This window comes from Piliocolobus tephrosceles, chromosome 3, assembly GCF_002776525.5.
Source record: "Piliocolobus tephrosceles isolate RC106 chromosome 3, ASM277652v3, whole genome shotgun sequence".
In the NCBI taxonomy this organism is placed as follows: Eukaryota; Metazoa; Chordata; class Mammalia; order Primates; family Cercopithecidae; genus Piliocolobus; species Piliocolobus tephrosceles.
Genome location: NC_045436.1, coordinates 87,042,349 through 87,066,010, shown reverse-complemented (window position 1 = coordinate 87,066,010; position 23,662 = coordinate 87,042,349). Strand labels below are relative to the sequence as shown.

General features: G+C 37.4%; 1 pseudogene; it reads left to right on the top strand.

The window, feature by feature from the left end:
• Nucleotides 1-2,206: 2,206 nt before the first annotated feature.
• Nucleotides 2,207-4,530, top strand: LOC111547960 (annotated as a pseudogene).
• Nucleotides 4,531-23,662: the final 19,132 nt, after the last annotated feature.

The following is a 23,662-nucleotide window of genomic DNA, read 5'->3' as shown; positions in this document are numbered from 1 at the left end:
CTATATATCAGGTACCTCTAATGGTAGGAAAACAACTCAAATCCCCAGGACACAAATAAGAGAGTGAAAACATGACATAGAAAATGAGCTATTTATTCCATTCCCTGAGCAATATAATAACAAACTGAAAGGGAAAGGGTAATGCTTTCTGTACATATTACCTGGGGATGAATAGTTTCATGGTTTACATTTTTTTCAGATGCACATTTGTGCAACTAAGCATCCTTCCTTCTCCTTAGGCTCCATCTGCACTCAGGGACATATATGACCAGTGATTGGTAAGTGAAGGTGTGAGAAGGCGGCCATATATGCCTTTTCTCTAAGTGCACAGAACTTGGGGAAAACCATAAGAAATTTGTACTTTTGTGGGATGTACTGTTAGGCAAATGAGGTAGAAGGAGAAGAAAATAGACTCACTGCTCCTTTATAGTGTTACAGGACAGAGATGGAGTAGATGAGGGAATCCTGGATAATTAATAGAGATATATCAGCAGAAGAAAATATATTCATGTTTCTGGAATTTGCTGCTTTCACCACAAGTTGGGAGGCCTTGAATTCAAATTTTGATTCTCAGCTCTTGATGTCCTTAGTCAACTGTCCAACATATATCTGAGAAGGCCTGTTAGTTTGTGTATGGAGAGGGTAAGCTGGTGGCAGGTAGAAAAATGGGCACATATGAAGTTAGAATTGCATCATCGTAATAATACTCTTTAATTTGTTGGTATCTGTTTGATCAAATTTCCCAATATAAAATATGCTTAAAATGCTGTTTTCTAGTATCCATGTTAGTTTGTGTATATTATGTTATTTTTCAATAGCCTCAGCTAATAATGTCTGGTTGGTACACACCACTGTGGCCCTATTGGTGGTGAAAATATTTAAATAATTACAAAGAGCTGCTGTTCCAACTCCCTGAGTAGCTCCTTGCTGACCCAATCATTCCAGCTTAACTGGCTCAGACATCCTCCATAGGACCCCTAGCCCTTCTCTGTTCTTCATTCCACCATTAAATTGTTAACACCTAGCAAAGCAAGGCCCTCCAGAGCCCCTGTTACAAGAGGGGCTCTATTTAACTTCATTGGTATCTATGCCCTGCCAGTTACTAAATGTTTTGAATATCACACTTAAATGAAATAAGAAAGTGTGTGCACAGGCACATGTGCGTGCGCACACACACACACCCTCCTGAACATAAATTTAAAAAGCATATTTGTTAAGGGTTGAGCATTATGCTTCAATACTCTCTTTCAAGGAACTTACTGTATTTTTTTGTAATCAATAACTCTTCTACCTTTTTAGTATTTTTTGATATTAACACTCTATCTTAAGTTGGACATTTCTTCACAAAGCAGCTCAAAATATTTGAGTGGCAGTTTTTTTTTTTAATGATTCAAGGATTTATTAAGTCATACATGCAAAATATACTGCTAATTGCATTAGCAAAAGAGCAATGTAAAAACACTCCACAATTCTGCAACTGTCAACTTAAAAATTTTTGTTCTAGTGGTTGAAAGGTCCAACGTTGTATTCTTGCCAGTGAGTTAAGTTATACAGAAGATCGTCAACACTAGCACAGTTTACAGAACCTCACAGACCCAAAGGAACATCATTAGACTAAGTAACTACAGGAGGCATGTGTCCACATGGGTGAGGTAAAGAGGGTCAGTATTGGTCAAGTGACAGTGTGGGTAATCTGACAAGTCAGTGATGTTAAGAAGGTTCATAGTTTAAGAAATATCTAAAATATTTTAAAAACCATAAAACTGCAACACCTGATTTTTACACCTAGTTACTAGAAAACTAAGGAAAGCCCTTAATAGCTTTGAATAAAGTAACATAGAAAGCACTTTTACTAATCTACAAAAACACCTTCTAATGCATTATGAAAAATATTTTATAATACAAGAAGGCATATTGCTCAGTAAGAAGAGGTTCTATAAGAAAAGCACTTACTAAGTTAGAGACTAAGAGAACAACCAGTTTAAAGATGATTAAATGCCCAATTTGGGGAGGGATGACTGGTGTAAGAGAAAGGAAAAGCCTAAGAAAACACTTCCTGATAATACCAACCTTTCTTTCATCATCCACTGCATTTGACAGAAATTAATGTTTTAGAGTTTTTACCTTTGACACTTTTATTCCTTGTACCCAACGCTTCTGGTCTCAGAGGCCTGTCGCTGCCCCCGCGGCTGAGCGAGTGGCTCAGATGCAGGCCATCAGGGGTGTGGTGGTGGGAGACGGAGCTGTAGGTAAAACTTGCCTACTGATCAGTTACACAACCAATGCATTTCCTGGAGAATATATCCCTACTGTCTTTGACAATTATTCTGCCAATGTTACGGTAGATGGAAAACCAGTGAATCTGGGCTTATGGGATACAGCTGCTCAAGAAGATTATGACAGATCATGTCCCCATCCTATCCTCAAACAGATGTGTTCTTTTTTTTTTTTTATACTTTAAGTTCTAGGGTACATGTGCATAACGTGCAGGTTTGTTACATATGTATACTTGTGCCATGTTGGTGTGCTGCACCCATCAACTCGTCAGCACCCATCAATTCGTCATTTATATCAGGTATAACTCCCAATGCAATCCCTCCCCCCTACCCCCTCCCCATGATAGGCCCCAGTGTGTGATGTTCCCCTTCCCAAGTCCAAGTGATCTCATTGTTCACTTCCCTCCTATGAGTGAGAACATGCGGTGTTTGGTTTTCTCTTCTTGTGATAGTTTGCTAAGAATGATGGTTTCCAGCTACATCCATGTCCCTACAAAGGACGCAAACTCATCCTTTTTTATGGGTGCATAGTATTCCATGGTGTATATGTGCCATATTTTCTTAATCCAGTCTGTCACAGATAGACATTTGGGTTGATTCCAAGTCTTTGCTATTGTGAATAATGCCGCAATAAACATATGTGTGCATGTGTCTTTATAGCAGCATGATTTATAATCCTTTGGGTATATACCCAGTAGTGGGATGGCTGGGTCATATGGTACATCTAGTTCTAGATCCTTGAGGAATTGCCATACTGTTTTCCATAATGGTTGAACTAGTTTACAATCCCACCAACAGTGTAAAAGTGTTCCTATTTCTCCACATCCTCTCCAGCACCTGTTGTTTCCTGACTTTTTAATGGAGAACTACAAACCACTGCTCAGTGAAATAAAAGAGGACACAAACAAATAGAAGAACATACCATGCTCATGGATAGGAAGAATCAATATCGTGAAAATGGCCATACTGCCCAAGATTATTTATAGATTCAATGCCATCCCCATCAAGCTACCAATGACTTTCTTCACAGAATTGGAAAAAACTGCTTTAAAGTTCATATGGAACCAAAAAAGAGCCTGCATTGCCAAGACAATCCTAAGTCAAAAGGACAAAGCTGGAGGCATCACGCTACCTGACTTCAAACTATACTACAAGGCTACAGTAACCAAAACAGCATGGTACTGGTACCAAAACATACATATAGACCAATGGAACAGAACAGAAATAATACCACACATCTACAGCCATCTGATCTTTGACAAACCTGAGAGAAACAAGAAATGGGGAAAGGATTCCCTATTTAATAAATGGTGCTGGGAAAATTGGCTAGCCATAAGTAGAAAGCTGAAACTGGATCCTTTCCTTACTCCTTATATGAAGATTAATTCAAGATGGATTAGAGACTTAAATGTTAGACCTAATACCATAAAAACCCTAGAAGAAAACCTAGGTAGTACCATTCAGGACATAGGCGTGGGCAAGGACTTCATGTCTAAAACACCAAAAGCAATGGCAGCAAAAGCCAAAATTGAGAAATGGGATCTAATTAAACTAAAGAGCTTCTGCACAGCAAAAGAAACTACCATCAGAGTGAACAGGCAACCTACAGAATGGGAGAACATTTTTGCAATCTACTCATCTGACAAAGGGCTAATATCCAGAATCTACAAAGAACTCAAACAAATATACAAGAAAAAAACAAACAACCCCATCAAAAAGTGGGGAAAGGATATGAACAGACATTTCTCAAAAGAAGACATTCCTACAGTCAACAGACACATGAAAAAATGCTCATCATCACTGGCCATCAGAGAAATGCAAATCAAAACCACAATGAGATACCATCTCACACCAGTTAGAATGACAATCATTAAAAAGTCAGGAAACAACAGGTGCTGGAGAGGATGCAGATGTGTTCTTAATTTGCTTTTCCCTTGTGAGTCCTGCATCATTTGAAAATGTGCAAAGTGGTATCCTGAGGTGCGGCACCACCGTCCCAACACTCCCATCATCCTAGTGGGAACTAAACTTGAACTTAGGGATGATAAAGACATGATCGAGAAACTGAAGAAGAAGCTGACTCCCATCACCTATCTGCAGGGTCCAGCTATAGCTAAGGAGATTGGTGCTCTAAAATACCTGGAGTGCTCGGCGCTCACACAGTGAGGCCTCAACAGTGTTAGACGAAGAGATTCAAGCAGTCCTCTGCCCACCTCCCGTGAAGAAGAGGAAGAGAAAATGCCTGCTGCTGTAAATGTCTGAGCCCCTTGTTCTTGGTCCTGTCCCTTTGAATCTTGTACACTTTGCTTAAAAAATTGTGGAGCCTTCACAATCAATGCCAACTTTTTGTTACAGATTAATTTCTCCAGAAAACCATTTTGAACCAATTCGTAATTTTAAGGCTTTGTTTGTTCTAAATGTAAGAGTCCAGAGTCATATTATATTCAAATTTAGACCTAAAATGACAAACCTTCTTAAAACCTTATTTTTCAAAAGCCATATTCTTGCTCAGATTAAGAGTTGCCAAAATACCTTCTGAACTACACTGCATTGTTGTGCCAAGAACACCGAGCACTAAACTGTGTAAAGACCTTCGTCTTTCAGAAGACTGTAGCTTCTGCAGTTAGGATGTGCAGACACTTGCTAAGCAGTTTTCAGATGTGTAAAGCAGAACAGCCTCCTGAATGAAGCGTTGCCATGTAACTCACCAGCGATTTGTCAGCCCATGTTCATGACATAACATTGTGCCGTAATGGAATGGGTGTAACATCTCAGCTCTTTGGATAAGTTTTTGATTTCATAGTGAATTTTCTAAAAATTAGTTGACCAGCTTTGCTGAGATTTTGAACAGAACTCATGTGTTTCCTCTAATGAAGTATTCTGTTTAGTTGTGGGTATGCTGGGTGGGGTGTATGTGATCAAAGGACAAAGACATTATTTTGATAATATTTGAGTAGCAGTTTCTGTATACGTGATCTCTATACAAGGTAGTAACTGCAAGATGTTCTTATTCACATTGTGGAGAACTTTCAGGTGCACATTGGCAAAGTGCTTGCAGGTTAAGAGATGAATCATGGTGGGTCGCTGGATTTTCTGATTATTTGCACTCTTAGTATAAACATGAAGTCATTGGCATTTATATGGGAAAAATAGTGCTTCTAATCCCAAAATATTTAAGGTTACATATTTTCTGTCACTGATTTCCCCTTCTCTCTATAGGAATTATAGAGAAACATTTACTATAAAGCCTTACTAGAGTAATTTTCAGGATCAGTTACTCCACATGAATGTTAATTAAACCATACAAAACATGGTTTATGATTAAGGTGGCATCATGTTTTGATCAAATAATCATGTTCATTGAGATACAAATTAATATTGTGCATATGTATCTATTACCACAGATCTTATTTCTAGCTTACTAACAAGAACACATGAATGAATTCTGAAACTGTTAGCAGTAGTTAAGTTTACAAACTTAGAATCAGCAAGATCCAGGTTCAAATCCCAACTTCCCATAATATTCGCCAATGACTTATTTTTTTTGAAGACTCAGTTTCTTTTTGTACAATGGTATTTATAAGAGTAGCTATTTCACAAGGTTTCTATAGGGATTGGAAAAAGTGATGTATGAAAAATGCTTAGTATACTGTATGTTAATTCTTATCATGTTTTATTTCCTTTCCTATTATGAAAAGCATTTTCAAAGGTGTATATTCTTTAGTTGTTTTCCACCAGAAAGTTTAAGAAACTTTCAGTTTGATTAACTGGCATTTTTGAAATCCCTTTCATTTGAACTATTTGGAGTATTTCTTTAGGAAAAATTTTCATGGGAGAAGAATGCAAAATAAATATTACTCTAGGCATGTAGTACTTTAAGAAAACAGATAATTTTTATCTACCTCTGCTCCTGAATACAGTCTATTGGTGCAGAGTGTGTGCCTCTTTAGATAAGAGGAAAACTTAGATAAGTGCTCTCCGTGGCTTATGCTAAGGAAGACAAGAGATAATTTGTGAACCTAAAAGGAATTGGACCTATCTCAAGTCTGTTCTTCAGACCTTAACATTTTTATTTTTTGAAATCTAAAGATAAGAAAGATATAGAACTATAGGGGTAAACAGAAAGTCAAGGGTGTAAAGCCACATAGTGCCAGGACTTAAGCAGTCTTCCAGATAACAAATCAGATTTATCAATTAACAGCTGCAGAGAATTTTAAATGTAGGTGCAAGTTTTCCAAGGCTTTATGTGATTTTTTTTTATCTTTACCACTCTCCACCACAGGACTAGGGTCTCATTTCATATCACCAAAGTTTTATAGTTGAACTCCTATGCCATTTACTTAAAACGCTTTAATGACAAAACATACTATACCTTATATTAAGGTGATTTTTGGTTCTACTAGGCTATAGCTTCCTTGAGGACATGGATTATTCCTGATCCATTTTTGTATCTATTACAGAGTCTATCATTGTGCCTTCTAATATTTAAGCTGCTGATCAATGTGTTTCAATGAGTTGGAAATAATATCAATGAGTTATTTGAATTCAGGAAATACGTAGAGTTCATGGTACATTGCCTGGCATTGAGTAAATATTTCTCCTCATTGTAGCTTCTGTGATAGTTTTTGCTATGTGGGTGTATCAGTCCATTTTCACACTGCTGATAAAGACATACCTGAAACTGGGAAAGAAAAGAGGTTTAATTGGACTTATAGTTCCACATGGCTGGAGAGGCCTCAGAATCATGGTGAGAGGAAAAAGGCGCCTCTTACATAGTGGTGGCAAGAGAAAAATGAGGAAGAAGCAAAAGTGGAAAGCCCTGATAAACCCATCAGATCTCATGAGACTTATTCACCATCACGAGCATTGCATAGGAAAGACTGGCCTCCATGATTCAATTGCTCAGTAAGAAGCGGTTCTATAAGAAAAGCACTTACTAAGTTAGCGACCTTCCCCCAGATCCCTCCCACAACACATGGGAATTCTGGGAGCTACAATTCAAGTTGAGATTTGGGTGAGGACACAGCCAAACCCTATCAGTGGGTGTGCAGGTGAATCCAGATATTCAAAAATAAATTTATATATGGGGATAACAGTACCATAAATATACATTTATTAAGAATACAAGAATCTTCCATAACCTAAAATGATTTAGATTATTGAAGAAGAGGATCTTATGAATCTCATTCCTCTACAATATTTAAGTATCAGCAGAGTACTATTAATAAAAAGTTATGCTCACTTAAACCCAAATCTTATTTTAAACGATTCACTGTGGAAAATAGAAGACATTTCCAAGATTTCTTTTAGTTATGAAAAGTATTCCAAAATCCTGCAGGGGAAGATATAAAATTGTTAGTGGGTCAGGCACTGGAAAATGTCTGTGTGCTTATATTTTGGCATCATCACCAACCATGGTAAAATAATCAGTATCTTAAATAAAGTGAGAAAAGGAAATGACAGCTGTCTGTGTCATTCTCATCACTAGGAGTCTTCTCAGCTGATCACTCTGCCTTCTACTTTACTTTTTCATCCCTAATAATTGTGGCTTGCCAGCATGTTCTCTATTACATCCTTAGGTCCAACTCATGGGCTAAACTCATTCACATCTCACATCAGCTTTTCAGCTCTGTGTACTCCTTAGGAATCTCTCAGAATGCCTTTGCCTTGGCTTTCTTGTAGAACAATATTCCTTTGGAAGAAAAATCCTGACGGGATCCCTGTTATCATCTAGTTCACTTTCATTTGATGAAATCCTAGATCCCTCTTTTAGGGAAGCATTCAACTGACTGAAGTTGAAATAGAGTAAATTTATCTGTATACAGTATACGTGAAATGGCTCTTATTCTGTGGCATCCTGAAAAGTAGTGGTGGCTTAGGTTGCTGTGTGTTTGAAACTAGCTCATCAGGAAGGCAGGTGCCTGATGAAGAATAGAAGAACGCTTTTCAGTATAAACACATTTCTTTAGTGTTACATCAGTGAAACCCAGCTTGGGAGTAAGACACCCTGGGTTCAAGTGCTGTGGATGCTGTGGATACCTTGCTCCATTGCACCTGGGCCCACCTGAGCTTACCTGCAGCTGTGATGAACAGTTTCCTGCATGTTGATTCTCACCTCAAGTAGGGTGGTTCTCCACTACTCACCTGAGACTTTAACTAGAACCTTGGGTGCTTACTCTGTGGCTCAGAAGTGCAGGGAGTTAAGATCCCCAAGGGCAACCCTCTATACATGAGGAATGGGACATAGTGGATGAAAACACAGTCGTCCAATTCCTGGGTTAGATAATTCAGAGGCCTACTCCACAAGGTTTCTCGGAATCTCCCCAGCAAGACTGAGCCCTAGTTGCCACACTAGTAGTCAATTTATTCATGTATCTTTATTAAATTTTTTTCTTCCTTATCTCACTTTCCCTATTTTCTCACTCAGATTTCTGAGGGTCACTTCTTAAAGAAACTACCTGAACCTAACTCTGTCTTGAGATTTGCTTTGAGAAGAACTCAGACTAAGACATGATCCTAACTATACACTAACTAGTTTGAGACTTTGAGAAGGTTATTTGATTGTTCTAAGTTTCTTGACCTGTCAAATGAGACAGTTGGACTAAATGGATAATTTTGAACATTAAAATATGAAAATAGTTAAAAGTGATGAATACATTTTTAGGTAGTTTACAGGGTTGGTTTGTTTGTTTGTTTGTTTGTATGACAGACATTTACTTGTTTGTAGATCACTGAGGCATATTCTTGACATCCTGGGTTTCCTTAGAGCATGATTTTAGAATAACTGCACTGGGTGATTTTTAAGGCTCATGGAATTCTGGGATTCCAATAATGAATAAAGATCCTTGAGGAGCTTTCTACCTCCACCCTAATCTCTTAGGCTATTTCCCAAACTCCAAACCCACAAACATCCAGCTTAGAATCTTTCATGCCCACACCATCTGTGTGCCCATTACCAATTGGTTGTGCAAGTGTGCACACACACGTGCACATATGTGCATGTATATTTCCATATTCCAAAAAACAAATAAGAAATATAATATCCTGGCTTGTGGCATTCTATCGTTTTCCAGAAATTTTAGTATAAAGAATATAAATTCTGATTATATGCTGGGTGCTGATGGGGGCAAAAAAAGTTGACGTCATTTAAAAATTTGTTTTTACTCTATCATAAGGGCTTTCAGAATTTTTTTTTCTTCTGTTTCATATAGAGGAACAATTGAAGTAATATTTTCAGCTTGAATACAGACCATATGTATATGGAACTTATAAGTGCAGTTATATACCAAATAATGATGTCTCGGTCAACAATGGACTGCATACATGACAGGGATCCTGTAAGATTATAATACTGTGTTTTTACTGTACCTTTTCTGGTGTAGATACACAAGTACTTACCACTGTGTTACAGATGCCTGCAGTATTCAGTTCAGTAACATGCTATACAGGCTTGTAGCCAAGGAGCAGTAGGCTATACCACATAGCCTAGGATTATGTAAGTACACTCTATGATGTTCACACATTGACTAAATCTCCTAATGACACATTTGTCAGAATGTATCCCAGTTGTTAAACAATACATAATTATATTTTAGGGAGTCTGTGTGCTATAAAATGGTTTTTTTTCCCCCAATTTCAAATCTTTGTTATTTATGTAATTCTCAAAAGTTGTTTTCCTGCCTGCACCAAGATATTTTGACTAGATTTTTAAAATAAAATTATTTGTCTTAGAAGTATCCATAGGCCTGTTTATTTCCTCCCTTCCCACACTTTTTGCCTGTGCTGGGATCGGAACTTTGATCAGCCTGTATTCCCCTGTTATTTTTCTCAGAATACATCAGTACATTCCATTGCCAATCTTTCTAGAGACACTTTCTCCTCATCTGGACCTTTGTTTAGCTTGTACAAATACACAGGAATAAAACTCATTTCTTGGCATTTTTACTTTCTGAAGGAATAGTTTTTATCTCATTTCTATTATTCATCAAATCTTTGCCTTCATAATCACATGGATTTTCTTTTTTTTCTTTTTCTTGAAGATAAATGGAACAGAGAATCAGATCCAAGAATTAAATTTGGAGAAGAGATAGAATAACCTCTACCCAAGTTTCTGACAAATGTACATATCTAGGTAACATGTTTACAGGTTCTGTTAGGAAGGATTATTTCTCCTGAAGATTATTCTTAGTGCTGTTAGCGCACCATTTCTTAGTGAACCTGAAAGTCAGTGAGAAGAAAATAATTTATATAACTGTCTTAACCTAGAACCAGAGTCCCATATTTCCAGCAGTGTGGATGGTTGTAAATTCCTTTTACAAGTTCTTTATTTACCCAGCAATTTTCTACAGTGTTTCAATATTTTGAAACAGAGGATCAGCCTAATGGCTATTTAACACAGAGAACACATATTTTCCTTTCCTAGGTGGTTTTCCTTGAGCCATTCAGCTGTGCATATAGCCCTTTACATTGTTTTGTTTCTGAATGCCAACTTCTCTTTCCTAAGTGGTGCATTCTACCACATGACTTCATCTCAGTGTAATCCCACTCAAACCATGAAGGCTGAGGAATGTGTCTCTTATCCCCCACAGCTGAGTATGAGTTCCTACACGACAAGAACTCATTTCTCAGAACTGAGCATTCCCTACACCTGAGTATAATTTCCTACAAGGCAGGAGCTCTTCTCTCAGAACTGAGCGGCACGTTGGGTGTGTGGTGGGCCCCTAATATGTGCTGGTTGAATGCATCACCAGATTACTAGAACATATGTTTCAGAAGTTGCTTTAGATGAGGCTTCATTAGGAACTTTCTGAATGTCTCAAGATATTGTGATTTGGCTGCTTTTCAGAAACTTGGAGCAGCTTTTTGGTTGTTTCCAGTTCCATGCATCAATTATGTGTCTGAAGTTTCTCTCCTACTGTGCGTGGCTTTGATGGCACCCCAAGCTTTGAGCTTTCCGTATTTCCTTGTCAGAATATAACACTTTATCTCATTCTTGGTCTGGCCTGTACACCTCAGACACTGATGTGAAAAACAAAATCCTTTTCATTTACTTTCCCTCTGTCATGTGCATCCCCATGCTTAGCTGTGGTCATATCGAGTATCGTCCCACACCCTGCAGAAATGACCAAAGGTCCTGTGATAGCTGCCAGGGAGGTGGTATACTCACCACAGACTAGTTTGCGGACATTCCAGGGAGGGGAACAACTATTTTCCCTCCTGTTTTCGTTCCAAGATCCTTCAGCAAATGAAGCCAGCATGTCTCTGCATTGTGTTTTATATTATTTCTGGGCAGGAATCACTATGATGTGTTATCCCTGTTAGCACCAATGTTCCTAACAGTTGGCCAGCATATAGGCATAGGTAGAAGAGTTGACAGGTTTCACATGCTTTTCTTCACTTTGCTTCTTCCTATTTTTCCCTTCTGTGGACTTCTCTCGGCACATTTCTTTCTGAATTGTTTTTGTTCTTTATTATCGCATCATGACATCTATCGAAAGATGTTGCCAGGTCAAGATCTTAGGGTGGTGGATAACCCCTAGAGCTTCCTTAGAGTCACATATTCAGTTAGGATCTGCTTTAGGGTATTAGGAATAGTGAGGTAGCCCCAGTAAAATTTCTATGTTTGTTTTCTTCCTGTTTCACGAGTCACCTCCAGTTTGCCTTTACAGATGACAAAGAGGTTGGACAGGGCCTTTCCCTTCTCATTAGCTATATTTTTAGATGGTGACAGATGACAACAATAAAAATAATTATCTGCTGCATGCTAAATCGGTGCCAGGCAATGTTCTTTGTCTTGTACATGAATATTTTGTTTAATTCCCACAGTGACTGTATGGATTAAGTGTTATTCACCTAATTTCTTCAGAGGCCTCTAGTTGCTGTTCTTGTATGCTTACTCACCTGATATTTATGGCCCATTCCTGTCATAACATGTTGATTTTCTGAGCCTTAATAACTTTCCCCTCATTTTTTTTTTTTTTTTTTTGAGACGGAGTCTTGCTGTGTCTCCTGGGCTGGAGTGCAGTGGCCGGATCTCAGCTCACTGCAAGCTCCTCCTCCCGGGTTTTACGCCATTCTCCTGCCTCAGCCTCCTGAGTCGCTGGGACTACAGGCGCCCGCCACCTCGCCCGGCTAGTTTTTTTGTATTTTTTAGTAGAGACGGGGTTTCACCGTGTTAGCCAGGATGGTCTCGATCTCCTGACCTCATGATCCGCCCGTCTCGGCCTCCCAAAGTGCTGGGATTACAGGCTTGAGCCACCGCGCCCGGCCTCCCCTCATTTTAAAAATATCACATTTATTATATACCCTACTGATTGATGGAGATGAAGAGGAGGATTATAACTATATTATTTCATTTTCCCATTCAATGATTTCGATGCTTCCTATAAATTCAAGATGGCAAAGGGAAAGTAAGGTAAAATGCATGCAGAACCATTTCTCTTTTGTTTTTCGCCTTTGTAAGGATACCATCCTTCCATAGTTTCTCCTTACTCCTGTTTTTCTCATCTGTCTCACCCCAGCCCTAACCACAGCTTCACGTCTCTCTCACCCCCTTTCCCAACTTGTCTTTTAAACATGTGACTTACTGCTAATTCTTGGTTGAGAACTAAACCCTTGGTTAGTTGATGAATACTCTCAGAAACAGAGCGGTGAAACAACTTGCCAAGTTTACAGAAATTAGAAATACACCAGAGAAATAAATGAGCATTGGAGCTTATCCTTCTTGAGGCCCAGCTCCAATCTTACTGCCTCTGTGGAATCTTCCTTGAGTCCTCCTCCACTTTCTCTAAAGGCAGAGTTATTCCCTCCTGCCTCTGTTATCTTGGGTCACTTTATATATATCCCCCAGCACAACATTTATCTCAGGATATTATGACTGGAGGTTTATTTCTTTTCACTGTTAGATCATGAGGCTCTTTATGGCAATCACTATGACACTTCTCCATGTATACCCTGGGTCTAGAACAGTGCTTGGCACATGGTAAATGCTGGATAAGAGTTTGTTCCATGAAAACTGCATCCATGCTCTACAGTTGGCTGCTATTCTGTTCTTGTTTTCTGAGGTCCTGCTTCATATGGATCCTGTTGTTTAGTGGGTACGGATCAATAGAGTAGGGTACTCTTATTGACTCAGAAAAATATGTAAGACAATGTGTGTCCTAATCCCAGAAGTTTTATAACAAAGATTCCAATTTTAAGTTCGAAACCTTCAACCAAAACCAGGCCTAAATCATTCATGGAATCTCCTTTACAAATCTCCTTTACAAAAACTATAAAATGAGTTTAAGCATGAAGGCCAAATTTTAAGATGAAGAGTTTTGTATTTATGGCTGAGGTTTTCTCAAGGCAGTGAGAATTTTGTGTACACACACACATATTTGCTGCTAGAGGTTATTTTATGTGGTTTTGTAGGCTTTCAATTTACATATAAAATATTACCAAATTGTTTACATCCATGAATTTGTGACATAATTTCAGCTTGACCTGTGGTAACTTTCCCCATGTAGGTATAGAAGGAGACACACCTTTATCCCAGATTTTAACTCATAAGCAGAAGTAAGTTACTAAAGGAGTCAGGAGAGAAGAAAAAGAGAAATAGCTATGCTTCTAATAGAAGAAAGCAAGCTAACATTGATTTAATCAATTGATTTACTTTTAAGTAAGAGAACAGATGTTTTCTGTTAGGTCCCTGGTGAAAATTCAGTAGGTGCCAATGATACTTTAGGACCAGTGGCTTGTGATAAAAATTGAAAGGAAGGTCTGGGCTGTTCTTGCTAAATGGGCTTTTGCACAGCAGGCCTGTCACTGTGGTATGACTTTTCTCTTGAACGGGAGTTAGCACTCCCTTCCTTGAGCGTTCATGCTCACTTTCTCACTTCCCATTCACATTTAGCTTGTATCCCTTAGAATAGGATATTTTGCTTCTCTTATGTTATTTGAAAATGTTAATTGGAAAGACTTATATTTTCTACCTATTTGGGTCCAGTTTTCTGGCCCAGCAGAAACACCTATAGTGTCTTCTGACCTTCCGTGGGTTATAACCTTTCCAAGCAGTTGAGTTTCAGAAGTGGGTGAGGTGTCTGTCTCCTGATGCTGTCTTCATAACCTACCCAACTCCCTGGGCTTTGCTATGGAAACATTAACCAGAACCCCACTCACTAAAACTTCAAAGGCTTCCTCTGAAGGTTTCTGAGTCTACATTCTCCAAAATGCCAGCTTTTCTTTTTCAGCTTCTTGAAAATCGCTGGCAGTAATATGAATCTTTTCCTTCTCATAAACACCCCAATTATGTTCATATTCTTGGAATTTTGTAGCTGAACATGATTTGTTCTTATGCTTCAAGTAATACCTCATCTTCATTGTCATTCTTTTTTCCTAATTAGCCACCTTCTCACCCATCACTTGACAAACAACTCTGTAAGACTCGAAACTCCTTATGATTAGGAAATGTCCTATATGATTTTAGGTCCTAGTCAGACTGTGGCTCGTAATATGTCGGGGTGTCCAGAAAATGTTTGTTGAATGAAGCCAGATGTTTCTTTCATACTAACTTATTAAAACCCGTGTTTAGGCAGGCTACCTTAGTCCATCATAAACATCCTACTGAAGAAATCAAGATAGCTAGATAGTCAAAGAAATGTGTTCCTTGGTCATATTTACCATAATGAATTCTCCTCTTATTGCCCATGCATTTTGCATTATCTGGTCTATACATCCGTTTGGTCTATACATCCATTTGCTTACAATCAGTCTGTATTGAGCAACAACAATAATAATATCTAGAACTGCACAATGATTATTCTTGCAGAATAAACTAGCCTTAAAAATTAATATAGCACTAGCATGCTAAGAAGTAATTTTACCATCTAGTAAGTCTATTCTATGGGAGATGAAATAAGTGACCACTTTTTGATATCTACCCAGAAAAATTGGCACCTACTTGGAACAGTATTCTATTGCTTGACTAAATTAAGTGGAGGGATGACAAGGATACTATTGACACAAGGAAACTCTTCCATAGTTTCCTTCCCAATGCATCTGTACTGGGTTTGTTCTGATTTTCACCCCTCAGTCTCATCCTTTATCCTGTCCTTCAAACTAAAACATCTGTGGTAGGAGCTGGCAAGTGTTTCTGAAGCAGGAGTCCGAGGAATGCTTATTTGAATGGAGTTGACTTCTTGCCCTCTCCCAGGGGCAGAGGTGTTGATGGTGTCCATCAGTAATGACCTCATAGGAAAGCTGTGTGCATTGCAAATACCACCACTATACCTGGTGCTGATTCATGAAGAACCTAGAGCCTGAGTATAGGTGATCATCAAGACAGAACTACTCTTTCTCCAATCTGGGCAATTTGTTGGCCCCAATCTGGAAGCACATTGGGAAAAATCATAGCAGAGTCTGTTTAAACTGTATCATCCCTCTGGAAACAGAGACACCTGATTTCCCAGGCTTTATTTAATATTTAATGTGCATAATTTAGAAATGTAAAATAACTTTACTCCTTCTTAAAAATCTCACAGTTAGTTACTTATTATCTCTGCATGCATTCCCTCATTAACCAACCCACATTGGCAAACAACCGCTATGAGGTAAGCACTATGTGAGCAACAGAAATACAAGGGAGAGCAAAACCGGAATTGCCCCTGCCCTCGTGAAGCCTTTAGTCTATGAGAGAGATAGATCTCAATCAAATAATCACACAATTGTACAAATGGAGATAAATATGATGAAAGGAAATAATGTTCTAAGAAAACATCTAGCAGAACAACTTTCATATAGTTTTGGGTCAAGGAAGGATTGTCTGAGCTACAACATTTAAAGGAAGAATGGAAGTTAACCAGATGAAGTGGGTAGAGAGGAGAACTTTCCAGGCATAGAGAGCAATATGGGCTATGAGACCCTGTTGCAGGAAGCAGCATGGAATATTCAAGAAGTGTGTAAACATGGTTCAGATGAATCTTGAAGGGTATGCAGGTGCAAACCATTGTTCAATCAAGTTGAGCCTACAGCTGCTCCTTACATGTTTTAAGTGTGGCCTAAAGGATTTTCTGTACATTGTGAAGTAGAACAACTAGAGGTAAACAGACCATAGCCTACACTTGTGACAATCATTGAGTTTCAGCCAACCAAATGTAGCCAATTGCTCAAACTGTGTTCAAATAAGGCAAACCCCAACCTGTAACCAATCCAGCTGTTTTTGTACCTCACTTCCATTTTCTGTACATCACTTTCCTATTTCTGTCCATAAATCTTCCACCACATGGCTGCGCTGGAGTCTCTGAGCCTACGCTGGCTTGAAAGTCTCCCAGTTTGTGAATCGTTCATTGCTCAATTATACTCCTTTAAATATAATTCGGCCAAAGTTCTTATTTTATCACTATGCAGATATTTATTATCTTCCTATTTTTTTTGATAACCTTGTTGGTTTCAATTCCATTCCAGTGTCCCAGTAAAAAATCCAACTCCAAGTGGAGGGCAGAGAGACTTGATGAGCAGATGACTGTGGCTGAACCTTTGCCTCTTTCTAGCACTGTGTAGGTAGCAATAATAAAACCTTTCACAGAATGGGAAATACTAGGCAGAGAGGAAATGCAGCCAATTACCTTATCTATTTTCTTTCTATTGTTGGGGCTGGATCCTTAGAAAGAACAACTTCTCTACAAAGGGGACATCATATTCTTTCAGGCGAGAAGAACAGTAGCTCATATCTTTTGTTCCAGTATAATATATAATATATATTATAAGTCCATCCCCTTTGTTACAGTTAGTTACATTTTCTTTTGTGAGATTCTCAGTAAAAACAAAGACCAGCAAATAAAAAACTCCTTCAAAAAATTGGTTGCAAAAAATGTATCTAAATCCTCATTCCTTCATGTATGAACACATTCTGTAATAAAACTTTGAAGCTTCTGTCATCATGAAGTGGGGTCTATTTCCCCACAGTTTGAATCTGGGCTGTCCTCATGACTTTCTTTAGCCAATAGAATGCTGTGGAAGTGACTGAACTGAGTTCTGAACCTAGACTTCCAATGACCTTGCATAGTTCTGCCCTTCTTTCTTGGAATCCTGCCCTGCATGATAACAAACTAGGCTGTTGTGATGGAGGATAAGGGACCATGTGGAGCAAAGCTGAATTATCCTATCTCCCTGGACCAACCAATCAGGCTATCTCCCTGGCCTGCTAGTTGACTACAGATGCTTGTGCAAGCCAAGATCACTTAGTTGAGTCTGGCATAAATTGTACCAGCAGACTCATGAGCTGAATAAATCGTTCTTTTAAGTCACTAAACTATAGAATAATATTACACAGAAAAATAATTCCTAGTGATTACTTATTTTATTTTATTTAATAACTTATTAAGTTATTCACAAAGTATTTGAGTACTTTCTATATGCAAACCACTGCTTTAGGCTTTAATGGGATAAGTGAATAAATAGATGTAGTCACCGTCTGCAAGGGAATGTGATAAAACTCCTAAGAGGAAGTGAACAAATGCAAAAGCAAGGTGAAGAAGTGCTAAATTTGGGCTAAGTTGCCAACTCAGTGCAATTTTAAATGTAGCTTTAAAATTTAAGTGTAGCTTTAAAATCCCCTAATTGATTGATGGAAGACTAGTGTCTAGCAGGAAAAAACAAGATGGTATGATCTGAGAGCAGGGGAAGCTTCTTTGAAATCAGTTTCAAGTGACATGGCCTGAGGGTCTTTACTGAAAGCAGTAGGCCATCTCAGCTATTCACTTTCTTCTACTGAGGATAGAAGTAGGACCTAGCAATAGAATGCTGTTTTTTATTGTTATATAATTAGAAGAAAATATTGCACAGTACACATAAAATAATAATGCCTACAGAATTTTTAATACACTGAATATATTTTTGTAAAGGACTCACCACTGTAAATTTTATTCTGAGTTGATTCCAATACTAGTTCTAAGACTTTTTGCCTGAGCATATAGTCACTGATATGAAGAATTGACTCTAAGTTTCCAACAAATGCCAAATAGCTCAGTATTTCCAAACACAGTATTTCAAGAACTGTTTTCAAGAACTGGTATTTCAAGAACTGTTTTCAGTGACAAATGTTTGTTTCTAGATAAATGTTGAACACATAATAGAGACTCAACCATAATTATTAACTTGTATTAAACTAAAAACTTTCCATTTTGTTAGGAATGAAGGAATAAACAGTTGACTAATTTCTTGTTAGTTTTGCATTTCAGTAATCTCTTGCATAACCAAACGGCTAAAGAACAAAATATTCTGGCTTAATTAAATGGTCTGACTAGCAAAAGACTAACATTTATTATATATATTATGGATTTACTTAAAAAATAATGAAAATTCAATAATAATGCAAACACTAAAGTAATAATTGAGTTTGTCTTTTCTATAGTTATCAAATTTCATTGCACAATGTAGTAAGCAGTATATAGTATTACTGAGATTTATGGATGTTTGAGTTCCATACAAATTTCTTACAAAAAGCTGTTACCTATAATATTATACCCATACAATCAGAAATCAAATTATAAGCGATTCTGAATTATTTACTTTTATCTTACTGTTTTAAATATTACTGCACTAGTGTTTAATGGTCAAAATGGGAAGCTAATGTGTAATGTAGAATGTCCCTTCCTGCATTGAAAAAATTTATTTTCTCCAGATGTGTAACAAGCCTTTTATATATTTTACTATTTTGTCTGTAACCATGTAGTCATGCATACCACAAATGTCAGGTGCTTTGAAAAGATTCATTTGGAATTAAAATAGTCTAACAGAGAGAGAGAGTTCAAATATAACTTAGCAGAGAGAAAGTCAAGTCAAATTATACACATCCAGCTTAAAATTCGGCCAAAGCAAAGAGATTTCCAACATTACAGCATGGGTTTGCAAGAAAGGCATTTCAGTGAGATAGATTTTGTGAAGGCAGGAGATTAAAAAATTATGTTATTTTGTATAGAACATTTACGATAAAAAATATGAGTGCTGTACTTAAGTTAGTACATAGGATAAGGCTTCAGGAACTCTACATTTTAAAAATGTGCCAAGGTCATTATTATCTCCATTTTCAAGTTAAGGTAAATCAGAGACAGTTGGAGACTTTGTTCAGCCCCAGGAAATATTCAACCAACTAACCAAACAACTACTCAGTGAACTATATTCCTAGGGTGTTCAACATTGTGCATGTTCCTAGGTTGCTCTCAAAGTATAGCAGGTTAATACAAAGCCAAACGCCTTCAAGCACCGTCAATGGCATTCAAATTTAGCTGAATTAAAAGGTGTATATGACTGAGCCACTAAGTAGCTGTGTGTCTTTGAAGAATTTCTTTAGCCTCTCTGGGGCTCTAAAATGTGGCAACATTTTGATTTATAAAATTATAAATCTTTTTGGGTTCCACAAATCATCAAAGTCAAAACATGGCCTTTATTTTCTTTCAGACCAAGTATCCTTTTGAGACAACAAAGGAAATAACGTATAGCCAGGCTGTACAGCTATTCCACTTGTGAATGTATCACCTAGCATGACCTTGAGGATAGGTATAAGTCTTCCAAACATGGTTGTTGATTATTTGACATCTTGTGATGTATTTCTCTCAGCATTTAAAGAGCATTATCAGGCCTGGCCTCAGCCATCTAGAAGGGCTGATCTGGCTTTTGCTTTTCTTCAATGGTCACATAATCTATCTAGATAGAACCCATACAGATTACTGTCACTGTTTACCGTCAGTACTTTTAATTAGAGTTCTTTAATAGGTATTTTATTAGCTCACATAATGTGACTTTGCATTTTAGAAAAAAAAATGCCTAGGAAGCTCTTGGGGTATACTACTGGTAACATTATCATGACATGGAAAAACTTTGTGCAGGACCGCTGTATGCTATAATAAGTTAACAGGGGAATAATAAAATGACAGCATTTAAGATATGAGGGTTTTTCACATGTTATCTAATCTGTTCTTTGACATAAGCCTGTAAGGTAGGTATGATTATCTCCATTTTACAGGGGAGGCGAGATCTTGCTCGTTCATTGACATATTCAGTACATACTGATGAAATTCCCACACTAGGCCCAGCACTGCTCTAGGTGTTAAGGAAAAAACAGTAGAGGGATGGGAGGAGAATAAGATTCTTCTTTCCCTGGAGGTGCATTCTTGGGAGTGGTGATGACAGGAGATATAAGCATTAAATAAGTAAGAAATACATGAATAATTTCAGATACTGTTAAGTGTTAGAAAGACAATGACAGGTAATGTGAAGATTGACTGAGGCATAGGGTGGGGACAGCGCACATCAGAGGAGGATCTCCATGGAAAGGTGACATTTGAGTTGAGATCTAACTTGTCTAAGTAGAGCAACTAGGATTTAAACTCATGATTCTTTTAGTGTTTGATACTTTATTTCAAGAACATTTGCTATGGACATTAATATACTTACATGTCTCTATTCATAACAGAAAAATTTAAGAAGCTTATAAGTACCTATATCCTTCCTCCTCTTGAGATTGTTATTAAGGCCAAATAAAAAATGCAAAGAATGTAAAAGTTATAAAGAATTATGTACACTAAAGCTTTATCCTTATTATGTACCTTGTAGTCTGGTATGAAATGCATGCTGAGAGAGAAAAAAACAGTAAAGGAATGAAATATGCATGCAATTTCAACCAAAAACAAAAGTTTAGTAACTTCACCACATATAAAATGTATTAAATACCATTTTTCTGCTTCAAAATGTCTTGAAGAAACAGTGTTTTAAAGACAGAAGTTAACATCAATAATCCACAACCCAATTAAAATGGTGCTTATTATTTTGTTCTTTCAATTTTTATGCATATTTTAATAAAATTAAATTCATATTTGTACATACCAACTTTTTTTTACTCAACATTTTTGAGTCAAAAATCTTACTTTTATTACTGACAAAATTTAGGCTACGGTAATAGCATAATATACAGCCCAGTGAACTTTCTAGTACTAAATTTCAGAATAAGAAAAAATAATTTTATCAGTTAAGGCCTGTCAGAGTTTTTTTTAAAAAGACTTTTATTTTAGGCTCAGAGGCTTTGTGTACAGAGTTGGTACATGGGTAAATTGCATGTTGCTGAGGTTTGGTGTAGGAATGATCCATCCCCAGGTAGTGAGCATAGTACCTAGAGATAGTTTTTCAACTCTGACCCCTGTCCCTCCCTCTTTCCTCCCTCTAGTAGTCCCCAGGGTCTATTGTCTCACCTTTATATATGTATTAGTCCATTCTTGCACTGTTATAAAGAAATGCCTGAGACTGGGTAGTTTATGAAGAAAAAATGTTTAATTGGCTCACATCTTTGCAGGCTGTGTAGGAAGCATGATGCCGGCATCTTCTTAGCTTCTGGGGAGGCCTTAGGAAACATGATCATGGCGGAAGGTGAAGTGGAAGCAGGAACATCTTACATGGCTGGAGCAGGAGCAAGAGAGAGTGGTGAAGGTGCTATACACTTTTAAGCAACCATATATCATGAGAACTCACTCGCTATCATAAGGATAGTACAGATGGGGATGTGGTAAACCATTCATGAGAAACCACTCCTACGATTTAATCGCCTCCCAGCAGGCCTCATCTCCAACATTGGGGATTACAGCCAAACTTGAGATTTGAGCAAGGACACAAATCCAAACCGTATCAATATACATGTGTACTTAATGTTTAGCTCCCACTTGTAAGTGAGAACATGTGGTATTTGGTTTTCTGTTCTTGTGTTAATTCACTTAGGATAATCGCCTTCAGCTGCATCCATGTGGCTGCGAAAAGACATAATTTCATTCTTTTTAATGGCTGCTTAGTATTCCATGATGTATATGTACCACATTTTCTTTTTCCAATCCACCATTGATGGGCATCTAGGTTGACTCCATGACTTTGCTATGTGAATAGTGCTGTGATGAACATACGAGTACATGTGTGTTTTTGGCAGAACAATTTATCCTTTAGGTATATACCCCGTCATGGGATTGCTGGGTTGAATAATAGTTCTAAGTTCTTTGAGAAACCTCCAAACTGCTTTCCACAGTGGTTGAGCTAATTTACATTCCCACCAATGATATATAAGCATTCCCTTTTCTGTGCAACCTTGCCAACGTCTGTTATTTTTTGTCTTTTTAATCATAGTCATTCTGACTGGTGTGAGATGGTATCTCATTGTGGTTTCGATACGAGTCTTTTCTCATATTTTTTAAACTTCATGGAACATAATTTGTAACGGCATAGACGAGTTCATCATTTGGCTATACACTATTGTATTTAACGGTTCCCCATGTTGAACATTTAGCTTCATCCAATTATTTTGGCATTTTAAATAATGTTGAAATGATTATCTTCATACATATTTGTTTGCAGCATAATGTTCTTAGGGGAGATTTCGAGAAGTGAAATGACTGTCAAAACAAAGGAAATTCTCATAGTAAAAAATGTGAACATTTCATTCACAAAGTTTTTGTGTAGAAGTTGCTGCATGGTTTTAGGCTCTCTTGCAAAGCCAAGTTTAACATTCTGCTTCATTCTGTGCTACTCTGAGTGATAGAATCACAAGTAAAACTCTCTTCCCAGTGGGAGCTAAACTTATCAAGTCTGATGGTTATTTGTCTAATATTATGTTAATAATACCTGTTTAAACCAACGTTTGAGTCCATGTCCAATGGTAATTGATATTCACAGAGTAATACTGAAACATGGAAAAATCCTAATCAGTCATCAAAAATGAATAAATTCTGTTCAGTGGAGTTTTGTATTATGCATTTATAATACTATGTGTTATATAGAGAGAGTTGTATTCACAATTTTCTATATATTTAACCATAAAAGTTCCTTTGTGTCTATATGGTAACCTTTTATTACTCATAATAAATAATCCCTGAATTTAGCCCCTAAATAAAGGTTTCACAACAGAGCTTGTTACATAGTATAATGTATTTTATTCCTACACCATGAAGGAGAAGGGGAGTATTGGATGAGTCATCCCTCTATTCTATGCCATTTTACTCTTCCCAAAAATAAACTTTTATCAACTTTGTTTAAAACATTATTTATATTAAAGTCTATCTGAATAGACGTGCAGCCTGTCCGGTAGCCTGAAGGGATTAGCAAATTATAATGGAGCTGAAATATGACAATTTTAGCAGATCAGTGTTCCCCTCTGAACACTAAAAATATGCATCAAACTACACTAAGAAGAGGGATGTTTATTTGAAACTCATCCAAACAATCTGAGACCTCTATGTGGAAATCTTGAAGAAAAGATTTTTCCATAGATTTCTATTCTCCTCTTTCTTACTTTTGCATGTTCTAGGAAAATAGTATTAAACCATCTATTCGGCTTTGCTGCCTGGAGTGAAAACAGAGAAGAAAATGTTATTAGT